This window comes from Panthera onca, chromosome B4, assembly GCF_046562875.1.
Source record: "Panthera onca isolate mPanOnc1 chromosome B4, mPanOnc1 haplotype 2, whole genome shotgun sequence".
Lineage (NCBI taxonomy): Eukaryota > Metazoa > Chordata > Mammalia > Carnivora > Felidae > Panthera > Panthera onca.
The window spans coordinates 43,388,470-43,398,419 of NC_138345.1; the positions used below are offsets into that span (position 1 = coordinate 43,388,470).

The 9,950-nt window shown below is 40.0% G+C and overlaps 1 pseudogene; it reads left to right on the forward strand.

The window, feature by feature from the left end:
- Positions 1-6,816: 6,816 nt before the first annotated feature.
- LOC132676493 (RNA-binding protein 8A pseudogene) lies at positions 6,817-8,870 on the forward strand (annotated as a pseudogene).
- Positions 8,871-9,950: the final 1,080 nt, after the last annotated feature.

The window sequence follows — 9,950 nt, forward strand, 5'->3', positions numbered from 1 at the left end:
CTCAAAAAAAAAAAAAAAAAAGGCAACCAAAGCACAGATAGACAAATGGGTACTACATTAAACTTTAGTCTTTCGTGCATCAAAGGACACAATCAACAGAGTGAAAAATCAGCTTACAGAATAGGAGAAAATGTTTGCAAATCATATATTTAATAAGGGATTAATATGCAGAATATATAAAGAATTTCTATGACTCATCTATAATAACAACAAAAAGATCAGAGTCTGATTAAAAAAATGAGCAAAAAACTTGAATAGACATTTCTCCAAGATGACGTAAAAATGGCCAATGAGTATATAAAAAAGATGATCAACATCACTAATCATCTTTTTTTTTTTGATTTTTTTTTTTTTACGTTTATTTATTTTTGAGACAGAGAGAGACAGAGCATGAACGGGGGAGGGGCAGAGAGAGAGGGAGACACAGAATCGGAAGCAGGCTCCAGGCTCTGAGCCATCAGCACAGAGCCCGACGCAGGGCTCGAACTCACGGACCGTGAGATTGTGACCTGAGCCCAAGTTGGACCCTCAACCGACTGAGCCACCCAGGCACCCCAACATCACTAATCATCTTAGCAAATGAAAACCATACTACTTGGTGTGAAATATCACCTCATACCCAGTTAGTATGGTTATTACAAAAATATATATTACAAGTGTTGACAAGAATGTGGAGAAATTAGAATGCTTGTATATTGTTGCTGGAATAGTAAAATAGTGCAACTACTAAGTAAAATAAAATAGAGTTCCTTAAAAGTTTGTTTGTTTGTTTGTTTACTTATTTATAATATAATTTATTGTTAGGTTAGCTAACATACAGTGTATACAGTGTGCTCTTGGTTTTGGGGGTACATTCCCATGATTCATCCCTTACATACAGCAGCCAGTGCTCATCCCAAGTGCCCTCCTCGATGCCCATCACCCATTTTCCCCTCTCCCCTACCCCCAAATCAACCCTCAGTTTGTTTTCTGTGTTTAAGAGTCTCTTATGGGTTTGCCTCACTCTCTGAATCTTTTTTTCCCCTTTGTATCCCCCATGGTTTTCTGTTAAGTTTCTCAAGTTCCACATATGAACAAAAACATGTGATATTTGTCTTTCTCTGACTGACTTATTTCACTTAGCACAATACCTTCCTATTCCATCTGTGGTGTTGTAAATGGCAAGATTTCATTCTTTCTCATTGCCAAGCAGCATTCCATTGTATATATAAACCACATCTTATTTATCCATTCATCAGTTGATGGACATTTGGGCTCTTTCCATAATCTGGCTATTGTCAAAAGTGCTGCTATGAACATTGGGGTTCATGTGCCCCTATGCGTCAGCACTCCTGTATCCTCTGATAAATTCCTGGCAGTGCTATTTCTGGGTTGTAAAGTAATTCTATTTTTAATTTTTTAAGGAACCTCAATACTGTTTTCCAGAGAGGCTGCACCAGTTTGCATTCCCACGAAGGTCTATTCATGTCTTCTGCCTATTTATTCACTGGGTTATTTGTTTTTCAGGTGTTGAGTTTGGTAAGTTCTTTATATACTTTGGATGCTAACCCTTTTTCTGATCTTTCATTTGCAAATATCTTTTCCCATTCTTTCAGTTGCCTTTTAGTTTTGTTGATTGTTTCTTTTGCAATGCAGAAGCTTTTTATCCTGATGAGCTCCAAATAGTTCATTTTGCTTTTATTTTCCTTTGGAGATGTGTCAAGAAAGAAGTTGTTGAGGCTGAGGTCAAACAGGTTGTTGCCTGTTTTCTCCATTCGGGTTTTGATGGTTTCCTGTATCACAGTTAGGTCTTTCATCCATTTTGAGTTATTTTTGTGTGTGGTGTAAGAAAGGTGTCCAGTTTCATTCTTCTGCATGTTGCTGTCCCAAACTCCCAACACCATTTGCCAAAGAGACTGTCTTTTTTCCATTGGATACTCTCTCCTGCTTTGTCAAAGAGTAGTTGGCCATACCTCTGTGGGTCCATTTCTGGGTTCTCTATTCTATTCCATTGGTCTGTGTGTCTGTTCGTGTGCCAATAGCATACTGTCTTGGTGATTACAGCTTTGTAGTAGAGGCTAAAGTCCAGGATTGTGATGCCTCCCACTTTGGTTTTCTTTTTCAACATAACTTTGGCTATTTGGGGTCTTTTGTCATTCCATGCAAATTTTAGGATTGTTTGTTCTAGCTCTGAGAAGAAGGCTGGTGCAATTTGGATTGGGATTGCATTGAATGTGTAGATTGCTTTGGTAGTATTGACATTTTAACGCTACTTGTGCTTCCAACCCATGAACACGGAATGTTTTTCCATTTCTTTGCGTCTTCTTCAATTTCTTTCATAAGTTTTCTATAGTTTTCAGCATATGGATCTTTTACATCTTTGCTTAGGTTGATTCCTAGGTATCTCATGGTTCTTGGTGCAATTGTAAATGGGATCGATTTCTTGATTGCTGTTTGTGCTGCTTCATTAATTGTGTATAGAAATGCAACTGACTTCTGTACATTGCTTTTGTATCCTTCAACTTTGCTGAATTCATGTATCGGTCCTAGCAGCTTTTTGGTGGAGTCTTTTGGGTTTTCCATGGAGAGTATCATGTCATCTGTGGAAAGTGAAAGTTTGACTTCTTCTTTGCCAAACTGGATGCATTTTATTTCATTTTGTTGTCTGATTGCTGAGGCTAGGACTTTCCAACACTATGTGAAACAAGGGTGGTGACAGTGCACATCCCTGTCGTGTTCCTAATCTCAGGGAAAAGGTCTCAGTTTTTCCCGATTGAAGATGATATGAGGTGTGGGCTTTTCATATATGGCTATTATGATATTAAGGTATGTTCCTTCTATCGCGACTTTTTTTTTTAGTAAGAAAGGATTCTATGTTTTGTCAAATGTGTTTTTTTGCATCTATTGACAGGATCCTATGATTCTTATCCTTTCTTCTATTAAAGTGTTGTATCACATTGATTGATTTGCAAATATGGAACCAGTCCTGCAGCCCAAGAATGAATCCCGCTTGATCATGTGAAAAATTCTTTTATTATGCTGTTGAATTCGATTTGCTAGTATCTTGTTGAGAATTTCTGCATGCATGTTCATCAGTGATATTGGCCTGAAATTCTCTTTTTTGATGGGGTCTCTATCTGGTTTGGGAATCAAGGTAATGCTGGTTTCATAGAATGAGCCCAGAAGCTTTCCTTCCATTTCTATTTTTGGAAGAGCTCGAGAAGGATAGGTATGAACTCTGCTCTAAATGTCTGGTAGGATTCCCCTGGGAAGCCATCTGGCCCGGGACACTTATTTGTTGGGAGATTTTTGCTCCATCATTCAATTTCTTCACTTGGTCTGTTATGGGTTATGGGTCTGTTCAAATTTTCTATTTCTTGCCATTTGAGTTTTGGGAGTGTGTAGGTGTGTAGGAATTTGTCCATTTCTTCCAGGTCGTCCAGTTTGTTGGCATATAATTTTTCATAGGATTCTCTAATCATTGTTTGTATTTCTGTGGTGTTGGTTGTGATCTCTCCTCTATCATTCATGATTTTATCTATTTGGGTTCTCTCTCTTTTCCCAGACTTCATAGAAGTCTGGCTAGGGGGTTATCAATTTTGTTTATTTTTTCAAAAAGAAAAACCAGCTGTTACATTCATTGATTTGTTCTAATGGTCTTTTTTATTAATCTATATTGTTTATTTCTGCTCTAATCTTTATTATTTCTCTTCTTCTGCAGCCTTTGGGGTTTCTTTGCTGTTCTGCTGCTAGTTCCGTTAGGTGTGTGGTTAGGTTTTGTATTTGGGATTTTTCTTGTTTCTCAAGCTAGGCCTGGATTGCAATGTATTTTCCTCTGAGGACTGTCTCTGCGGCACCCCAAAGGGTTTGGACTGTTGTGTTCTCATTTCATTTGCTTCCATATATGTTAAAATTTCTTCTTTAATTGGCTTTTGGCCCATTCATTCTTTAGTAAGATGTTCTTTAGTAAGATGCATTACTAGTAAGATGCATTTAGTAAGATGTTCTTCAGTTAGATGTTCTTTAGTAAGATGCATTTGGAGGCTTTCCAATTTTTCTTGTGATTGGTTTCAAGTTTCATAGCATTATGATCTGGTATGCATGGTATGATCTCAATTCTTTTGTATTTATTGAGAGCTGTTTTGTGATCCAGTTTGTGATCTGTCTTGGAGAATGTTCCATGTGCACTCTAGAGGAATGTGGATTCTGTTTCTTTTCTTTTCTTTTTTTTTTTTTTTATTTTAACGTTTATTTATTTTTGAGACAGAGAGAGACAGAGCATGAACAAGGCAGGGTCAGAGAGAGAGGGAGACACAGAATCTGAAACAGGCTCCAGGCTCTGAGCTGTCAGCACAGAGCCTGACGCGGGGCTCGAACTCACGGACCGCGAGACCTGACCTGAGCCGGAGTCGGAAGCTTAACCGACTGAGCCACCCAGGCGCCCCATGATTCTGTTTCTTTTAGATGTAAAGTTCTGAACGTATGTGTCAAGTTTTAGGTCTAATGTCTCATTCAAGGCCATTATTTCTTTATTGATTTTCTGCCTGGATGATCTGTCAGTTTCTGTGAGTGGAGTATTAAAGTACACTGCAATTACCACATTCTTATCTTTAAAATTGCTTATGTTTGTGATTAAGTTCTTTCACATTGGGGACATAAAGATTTATAATTGTTAGCTCTTCTTGATGGATAGACCCTGTAATTATGATATAATGCCCTTCTTTATCTTGTGTTACAGTCTTTAGTTTAAAATCTAGCTTATCTGATATAAGTATGGCTACTCCAGCTTTCTTTGACATCCAGTAGCATGATAGATTGTTCTCTATCCCCTTACTTTCAATCTGAAGGTGTCCTCAGGTCTAAGATGAGTCTCTAGTAGACAACATATAGATGGATCTTATTTTTTATTTTTTTTAATCCATTCTGATACCCTATGTCTTTTGATTGAAGTGTTTAGTACATTTCCATTCTGAGTGATTATTGAAATATGGATTTAGTGTCATTGTGTTATTTGCAGGTTTCATGCTTGTGGTGATGTCTCTGGTCCTTGGTAGTCTTTGCAGCATTCCACACACCAAGTCCCCCTTAGGATCTCTTGCAAGCTGGTTTAGTGGTCATGAACTCCTTTAGTTTTTGCTTGTCTGGGAAAGCCTTTATCTCTCCTTCTATTCTGAATGACACCCTTGATGGATAAAGGATTCTTGGCTGCATATTTTTTCCTATTCAGCACACTGACTGTTTCCTACCCCTTCCTTCTAGCCTGCCAAATTTCAGTGGACAGGTCTGCTAGTACCTATGTGTCTACCCTTGTAGGTTGAGGCCTGTTTGTCCCTAGCTGTTTTTAGAATTCTCTCTTTATCTTGGTATTTTGCCAGTTTCACTATGATATGCCATGGAGAAGGCCTATTCTTCTTCATCTGAAGGGAGTTCTCTGTGCCTCCTGACTTGGGTGTCTGCTTCCTTCCCCAGATTAGGGAAGTTGTTAGCTATAATTTGATAAGACTTTCCAGTAACCTTTCTGCCCCTTTCTCTCTCTTCTTCTTCTTCTGAAACTCCTATGACACAGAAACTCCTATGATACTCTCTAATTCTCCCCTCGTGGTCTAGTATTTTCTTATCTCCTTTTTTCTCAGCTTCATCATTTTCCATAATTTTATTCTCTCTTTCACTTATTCTCCCCTCTGCCTTCTCCATCCTTGCTGTCACTGCAAGTAGTTTATTTTGCATCTCCTTTGCAGCATTTCTTAATTTGTCGTGACTGTCTCTTAGTGCCTTGATCTCTGTAGCAATACATTCTCTGATGTCTTCTGTGCTTTTTTCAAGCCCAGCTATTAATCTTGTAACTATTATTATACATTCTCGATCAGATATATTGTTCATATCTGTTCTGAGTAATTCTCTTGCTGTCATTTCTTCCTGTAATTTCTTTTGAGGAAAGTTCTTCTGTTTTGCCATTTTGGCTAGTTTTCTGTCCCTTATGTGTTTTAATAGCTTATTATGTGTCCTGCTGCTGTAAGCACTATTATATTAAAAGGGGTCGTACACTTCCCAGGGCCTGGCTCTTCAGGAGGTGTTTTTGGAGTATGTTGCATGCTCTCTGCTGTTGTGACTCTGGTTGATTTATCTCCCTATTCATAGTGGTGATTTGGATCTTCCATCAGGTGTGCTTTGATTTGTTCATTGAAGTACCCCGGAAAAAAATTAAAAAGGGGGGGGAGGTGGCAGAAAAAGCCTTATCCCCTACAAAGAGAGAAATGACAGGGGTGGGGAAAGAGAGAAGAGGAAAAAACATATTGACCAGGCAGAGAATTAGAAGAACTATATGGCTTAATCCAGAGAGAGAGGAAAATAAAGGAGGAGATACAGAAGTGGTGCAAAACAATAGATCAAAAATGTCTGCTTAAACAAACCACAACTAGAATAGAGAAGGGAAGAAACAAGAGGACGAAAAGGAAATATATACATACATACATATATATATATATATATATATATATATATATATATATATAAAGAATTGACCGAGAATCAAATCAGAAAATGCAAAACCATTGGACCAATATCTGATGGTGACTTGGAACAAGTGGCTGCACTGGTCTGGAGGAGGGGCCGTGTGGCTGGGTCAGGGTCAGTCTTTCTCCATTAGATACGCAAGTTACCAGAAGGGGCGTGGTTTGTGTAGGTTGGCCGCGCCTCCACTGTGGACCCTCTGTCCCATTCCCTGAAGCCCCACTTTGTTGGTGATGGGGAGAAAAATCGTGACACCCCCGTCTCTCCTCCCCTGACTGGGTGTCCCAGACCACTCTGTTCAGGCCGTCCTCACAGTGCCTCGTGGGCATGAATCAGGTGGTTTATCCTGCTCCACAGTCTCCCATGCCTCCCAGGTGCTTGGTTGGATTGCAAACCCCAGTGTCTCAAAGGATCCTGATCTGTGTGTCCCTGTTCCAGGGTAGTGCCACTCCACCCAGCAAGCTGACAAAGGGCCTCTGGCTGGTGGGCTGGTGAGTGGCTACATATTTTTTCCCCATAGCACTTAAGGGAGAGGACTGCTCTGTCCAACTGTACCTCTGAGCTCACTACAGATCCCAGAGCTGGTCCTTCTTCTCCCATAGGCACGCGTACAGGATGGCAGGCCCCAGTTCGGAGAAAGTCCTGCAACCCTGGATCATGTTAGAAATTGGTTCTCTCTCTCTCTCTCTCTCTCTCTCTCTCTCTCTCTTTTTTCCGTTCCCTGTTCCATGATTTTTCTCTTGTCCAAATACAATCCTACACTTCCACAGCCTTTTTTTCTCTTCCTTGTGTCTCTCCACAGAAGGGGATCCCTCCTCTCTGTGCCTACACCACCCATTTTATTTTTCCCAACTTGCAATCATGCACCTATGGACCGCCAAGGTGTTCCCGTGGGCCCCTGGAGATGTTTCTGTCACTCTGTAGCCTGGACGCCCAGAATTCCAAGTCTTCTGGCCTCTATACTGCTGTGTTTGAGGGATGAGGAAACTTCGGGTCCCCCTATTTTTCCACCATGTTGACTCCTCACCTCACGATCTATTTCCCCTTCAGCTGTCTTTTTCTTCCCTGCATCTTGTCAGACACGTCAGGTCCTATGCTTGTCCGAAGGGTGTTTTTGCTTGCATCACACCTTCCTTAAAATTTTTAAGTGAAACTACCATATGACATCTTAACCCCACTTCTGGGGATACATTCAAAAAAATTGAAAGCAGAGGCCCAAAGAGATATTTGCATAATCATGTTCAGAACAACCCTACTCACAATAACCAAGAGTTGGAAGCAACCCATAGAGTCATTGAGAGATGAATGGATAAAGAAAATATGATACATTGACACCTTGAATGGTTAGAATCAAAAAGATAAGAAATAGCAAGTGTTGGTGAGGATGTAGAGGGAAAAAAAAAGCAAAACCTCGTGTGAGATGGGTGGGAAGGTAAATTGGTGCAGCCACTGTGGGAAACTGGGTTTTTTATGGAGGTTCCTCAAAAAATTAAAAACAGAAATACCATACGATCCAGTAATCCTACTACTGGGTATTTACCCAAAGAAAACAAAAGCACTAATTTGAAAAGATACATGCCTTCCTACACTTATAGCAGCATCATTTACAAGACCCAAGATATGGAAGCAACCCAAGAAGTATCCATAGATAGATGAATGGATAAAGATATTAATCAGCCATAAGAAAGAATGAGGGCTTGCTGTTTTCAACAACATGGATGGTCCTGGAGGGCTGGAGGGTATTATGCTAAGTGAAATGAGTCAGTCAGAGAAAGACAAATACTACCTGATTTCACCCATATGTGGGCCCTAAAAAACAAAACAAAGAAATAAATGAATAAAAAAACACTGTTCAAGAACTGGGTCCTATGAGGCCAGGAGCGAGGATTTCGCCACGGATGAGGACAGTGAGGAAAGCATTCACAAACTGAAAGAAAAGGTGAAGAAATGGAAGGGACATGGCTTTGGCTTCAAAGAAGGGTCTCGAGCACGGACGTGGGAGGATTATGACAGTGTGGAACAGGATGGCCATGAACCTGGACCACAGCACTCTATTGAAAGCTGAATTCTATTTGTCACTGGAGTCCAGGAGGAAGCCACCGGAGAAGACACCCATGACAAATTTGGAGAGTGTGCGGAAATAAAAAAACATCCACCTCAACGTGGACAGGCACACAGGATACCTGAAGGGGTATATTCTAGTTGAGTAAGAAACATTCAAGGAGACCCAGGTTGCTATGGAGGAACTCAGTGGCCAGCATTTTAAGGGACAGCATTTATGCACCACCAGTGTGGACTGGTGTTTTGTTCAAGGTCCACCCAAGGGCAAGGGGAGAGGTGACAGAAGACGCAGCAGGAGTCCAGACTAGAGGCAGCACTGACTGCAACTCTGTTGTCCAGATATTCTCTCCAGAGATTCTATTTGACCATGGAGGCTTGGAAAAATAAGGGTGGGGTGGAACTTGCTGTGTTTATATTTCATCTCTCACTCTGTGTGTTTGGAGGGTTTTTTTTGTTTTTGTTTTGTTTTTGTTTTAGTTATAAATAAATGTCCCATTTTTGTTTCGTAAAAACAAAAGAAACCACAACCACAAAAAGACCCACTCTTAAACACAGAACAAATTGATGGTTGCCAGAGGGAAGATGGGTGGGGGAATGGGTAAAATAGATAAAGGGATTAAGAGGCATAAACTTCTAGTTATAAAATAAAGAGTCATGAAGACAAAAAGTACACCATAGGGGATATAGTCAAGAATATTGTAATAATGTTATATGGTGACCACACTTAACCGTGGTTAAGCACCAAGTAATGTAGGAAATCGTTGAATCAATATGTTGTATTCCTGAAATGAATATAACATTGTATGTTAATTACACTTCAATTAAAAGAAAGAAAAAAAGAAAGGACCTCAACATATGGTATATACATGCAATAGAATATTATTCAACCTTGCAAAGGAAGGGCGTTCTGGCACATAGCACAACACCGTATGGTAAATCTTAAGGATGTTATGTTAAGTGAAATAAGCCAGTTTCAAAAAAGACAAATAGTGTATTGGCTCACTTATATGAATTATCTAAAGTAGTAAAGTTCACGGAAACAGCAAGGAGACCACTTGGTTACCAGTGGCTGGAGGTGGGCGGGGGCGGGGGGGCAGTGGGCAGTACTTTGTTTAATGGGTTTGGAGTTGCAGATTTGCAAGATGAAATGATTCACAATACAAATATAGTTAACAGACACTACCGAACCATATGCTTAAAAACTGTTAAGAAGGTAAATTTTTGGTGTTATTACCACAATAGAAAAAAAAAAAAAAATTTCTGACCTGGTGTTCAATAATGAGAAACAGGGGAACAGAGGTGACCTTATCCAAAAATCCTCAAGATGCAAGGACGGTGTTTTCAGTAGAGTGTCTTCCCCCTTCCCGCCCAGAGAATTGGAGAATGGTCGATTGTTGGAG